Source organism: Labrus mixtus, chromosome 18 (genome assembly GCF_963584025.1).
Source record: "Labrus mixtus chromosome 18, fLabMix1.1, whole genome shotgun sequence".
NCBI lineage: Eukaryota > Metazoa > Chordata > Actinopteri > Labriformes > Labridae > Labrus > Labrus mixtus.
Genome location: NC_083629.1, coordinates 23,334,582 through 23,339,635, shown reverse-complemented (window position 1 = coordinate 23,339,635; position 5,054 = coordinate 23,334,582).

Below are 5,054 nucleotides of genomic sequence, written 5' to 3'. Positions count from 1 at the left end.
CAGCAGAATAAGCTGTTTGGCATTGGCAAGTTTTTCATGGGTGCAACCCACATACTCAGCTCTGCTGCTTATCCTACAAATGCAAGTTCCTTACAAATGTGGCACCATTCAAAAGGGTAAGAAGTTACTAATCCATTCATACACCGCCGATGAAGCAGTGGGAGCAACTTGGGGTTAAGTGTCTTGCCCAAGGACACATCTAATGTAATGTAATTCATGCCTGAAAGGACTAATTATGAACCAGATTTGTTAGTTTCAATTTCAAAATCAAAGGAATTATTGGTTTGAGGTCATCAGACCCAGTGAGGGTATAAACATCATATTGGGAGAAACTGGTGTGGGAACTGTCCCCGTTATTACCCCTCTAAGGGCTGAAACCTCGAAACGCTCCATCAGATGTGGATATTAACACTCACACTGAGTCATGGTGTGTATTATGCAAAAAGAGATGCAACTGATCAACGTGCCTAAGTTGAATTTCACACACATATTTCTGTGCATACCAACACATCACTGAGGAGCGCTTCCCAGTGCAGCAGCACTTCTACTGACACAATTTGCTCTTCTATAAATTTTCTGTTTTTTGAACCTTTGAATTGTTGGTTTATGGCGGCTGTGGCTCAGTTGGTAGAGTCTGTCATCTGGCAACCAGAAAGTCGGGAGTTCGATCCCCAGCTCCTGCAGCCACATGTCCGATGTGTCCTTGGGCGAGACACTCAACCCTGAATTGCTCCAGCTGCTTCTTCAGCAGTGTGTGAATGTGTATAAATGGGACACTGATGGACACTTTACTCAGCAGCCTCTACCATCAGTGTGTGAATGTGTAGGGGTGACCTGCGGTGTAAAAGAGCTTTGAGTAGTCAGAAGACTAAACAAGCTCATGTCCATTTACAGTTTACAATTCAAGGCACAGTCGCTTTCTGCATCCTCAAAACAGAAACACACGATACAAGATACCAACATACCATGGGCGCTACCAGGGGCTCAAGCTCATTTTCTATTTAAACAACAAGTGACACTGGGAGTGAAAATGATGACTGCGTTAGGAAGAAAATAGGAAAGACACCTGCGGTAGTTGGCAAGACGCTTTGCACTGGGCGTAAGCTAGGTCACTTAAAGTTAAAGGACATAAATTGAATCTCCCATCTAACCCTGACCCTAACCCATACTGATGATGACATGAGACCCCTTTATGATCACGTTAGCCCTGACACTTCATCATCCACTGGGTTGGTTTGCAATGCTTTTCTGTGATGTTGTTATTGTTCTAATGCTTTACTGTGTGTCCCCTCCTGCAAAGACAAAGTGCCTTCAGTAAAACAATAACCCTGAAAATGACTCTGCCTTCTTTTGCCATATTCTCTAAATACAAACATGCAGTAATAAATGGGACTTTAGTGACATTTGTAAAGGACACAACAAACCACAGCAGCACAATCGGACTCCCTGCTACTGACGTCCACATTGTTCTCGTTGTGTCTTCTGCTCTTCTCATGTTACAAATTTTAATGTTAATACATCTAGTGTCAGAAAATGCAGCCGTGCAGAATGAAACTCCCCTCCATCCAGACATTGACTTTGGATTGGAGATGTTTTTTTGAACTTTAGCCAAAACTAAATGCTGTGTCACTTTGTCCGCTCATAAAAACCAGAGAGATTAAAAGAGCTGATCTCATTTGTCTGGATTTGTCCTGACTTGAATGCAGAAGCAGAAAAGGAGCGTTTATATAAAAATCCTAAATGGTTATTTAGAAGGAGAAAGAAAGCTGGAGCAGAACATTTGAGCATTAAATTAGTTTAAGTGATGTGTGAGTCATTGCACAATGGGATAAAAAAGCTGTAATTATTCCTTCATATTTGAATAATCGCTCATTTTGTTTCATGTGATTGAACTGCTGCATCTCTGGAAATTGAGTGCATGCTGCAGTGAGCACAGATTGTCAGACACACCCGTCCAGATCACAGGAAGTTTGATTTTCTGCTCTTGTGTTTTCTTTATTGTTCCATTTTTTTGTTATTTATCCCACCGTGTAGAGAAGAAACAAATCTTCAAAGCACGGCCTGGATGATACACGCTACCTGATACCTGCACAGGCTGTCATACCATATTGCTGCCTTGCATTTCTTCACTATTGATCAGCCCAAACATGACTAATGCACTGCCAGCTCTGCTTCAGGTCCAAACATCACTTAGCACTGACGATGAAACTCAGAGCACCCACAGGCGGGGCGAGTGCGGCAATGATTTGCTCCGATTTGCAGGACACTGTCCAGAAGGCAAGAGAAACATCCAAATAGATTTCTAATAAAACATGATACTGACTTAGGTGATGTGTACAACATTTTGAGATATGTCCCCCTGCAGCCCACCCCCCCCTGAATACACACTACATCATTACTAGCCCCTCTCCTATGGGAGGAACAGTTTTTGGCCCACAGCCACGTCTTAATCGCAGCTTTAAGGAGCACTTAACCTGCGTCTGCTCCTTCATGAACTTCCTTGATACACACGGTGAATCTCTGCGGTATCCCTGCCCTCACTTCAAGTCACATGGTCACTCCGCTTAAAGACACAAACAAGCCTCCATGTGATTCTGATGTGTCAGGAGTTTCTGTTAGAGGAAAACTCCATCATGAAACGCGGCAACACTTTAAAGAGGTCATATTCTGCCCTTTTTGGGGTTCATATATTTAATCTATGTACCTACTTTTGTACGTTCACAATAGCTAAAGTTATAAAAAAGTGTCTGTTTTCATGTACTGCTCCTCCTTACTCCCTCTACGCTCTGAGTCCATCAGCTACACTCTGTTGAGCCCACACTGCAGAGCCCCACGTGGGCCAAGTCTGCTCTGATTGGTCTGCCGATCCGCTCTGTCGTTATTGGTCAGTTGCTCAGCACGCTTCTCGGAAATGTCCCGCCTCTTTTACCATATTTGGAATGCAGCCACTGGCTCCGTCCGAGGGGAGCATAAACATTAGCACCTTAGCGCTACTGCGCTACCGCAGGCTACGGCATATCGTGGGCGTGCTACAGAAGTTAACGGGCGTGCAACATGAGCTGCAGGGCAACGAGCCAATGGGCTTAGATCAGTGATCTCACACTGACAATGACGTCGGACTGACACATTTTTATCGAGGGTTGTTGTATAAAATGTCATAAGATGGTAAAAATCAAATAATCAAAGCTGGTGCGCTGATAGCCTAGCGGTTATGACGCATGCCCCATGTACAGAGGCTGTGGGTTTGAATCTGACCCCGGCCCTTTGCTGCACGTTATCCCCCCCAACACTTCCTGTCTCTCTTCAGCTTTCCTATCTAATAAAGGCAAAACTCTGCAAAAAACTATAACTTAAAAAAATAAAATAACCAAAGACTAAAGTGACTGGATAAAATGTTAAACAAGCTGATATGACACAATACGTCATGATGACAAGATATGATTTATGACATGATAAGATACGATGACATGATACTACAGTATATGACATGAAGCGGTATGACATGCTACGATACATTTAGAAACGTTTTGAAATAATTTTAAGTTAAACCAAAGTTCTCTTCAGTTCCATACGCGTAGCAGATTACACTTTTATGACAAAAAGCTTAATTTTTGATCTTGATGAATGTTATTTATCTGATTAAAGTCTTTATATGTGATTTTTTGATCCAGCAGGTGTCGCCCTTGAGCACCAGCATGAAACCAAAACAACTCGCGCTGCATTGTTGTGTTAGCATGCTAATGCTAGCGATCTTTATTATGCTCGTATCTTCACACTGCATGTAAATTTACCTGAAATGAGCGTGATCTAGAAACACAGTTAAGCAGTGAGTACAGTATGTTATTCTTCTTTTCTCTAGTCCCTCAATTAAACAACTTTTATACGTGAGGGGAGGAGTCAGCCGGCCGTCCTGGCGATGTAAACAAACTGAAGATAGGACTCTGAAAACTCTGAAAACATCACAGTGGGACTCGGGTGTTACACCCATTGTAGACAGTCATGACTCACAGAGTTATTTTCAGAGGATATACTTGATTTCTACATTTAAGTGTGAAAAATCGCATATAAAGACTTTAAAGAGCAAATATTCTAGTCTATAAAAAGCTGCAAAATAATGTTATTAATAAGCTCTTTGCAATTGTAGTGACTTTGAATAGCTTGTCAAAAAATGTAAATATGGAAAGCAAATAGAAAATTATCACATTTTGGACTTGGAAGCAGAGATTGTTTGCTCATGAATTACTTATTAGGGATTGAGTTTGAAACTGCTTGAAGTATTTAATTGCCTTGTGATGCTTTTCTTGTCAAACGTCCTTACTTTGCCTGTGTGAATCACTTTGAATCACCTGTATGTTTCAGGTGTGGCATATTAATAAAACTACATAGGCTTGCTCTGACTGTTTTTTAAACATGAGTTATTTGTTATTTCTGTTGTTTGTTCAGTATCGATTCGTACTCTTCTACTGTTAAGAGCGTAACTGAGTGCCTAGCCACTTAGCCACATGCTTATCTTGCCATATCCTGTCTGGACTGAGATTTCCCAGATGCCAGGATGAGGCATGAATTATCACTGCAAAATCTCAAAGTCTTGTCAAAGCCTCACCGACCAACTCTGCCAGGCAACATGTACTGTTTTTTTGTTTGATTCCTCCAGTTTGATCACTCTCCTGATTTCCCATCTTAAATCCTCACCGTCGTTTCCACAACAAGGGCTTTTAAACTAAATGTAAACAGTGTCAAATCGAGTTGTGGCCCGACGCCAATAAAACGTTTCCCCACAGTACTGTCAGTGGTGGAGCCAGAAGCTGACATCGTGATTGTCCTTGTCCCATTAGGTCAATCAATGAGACTGAACAGAGTAGAGAGGAAGACAAGGAAGAAAGGGGGGAGGATTAGAAGGAAAACTGAGGGTTGTGTCTGTGTTGAGAGGGAGGGGGTGGGGGGGTGGGGGGGGCAGCTCCTCCCATAATTAAGTTAGCGTGCTGCACTGGAGGTCCATGTTTACGGGGCAGGCTAGGGAGTTTCCTTCACTCAGTGGACAGATCTGAGCGCGG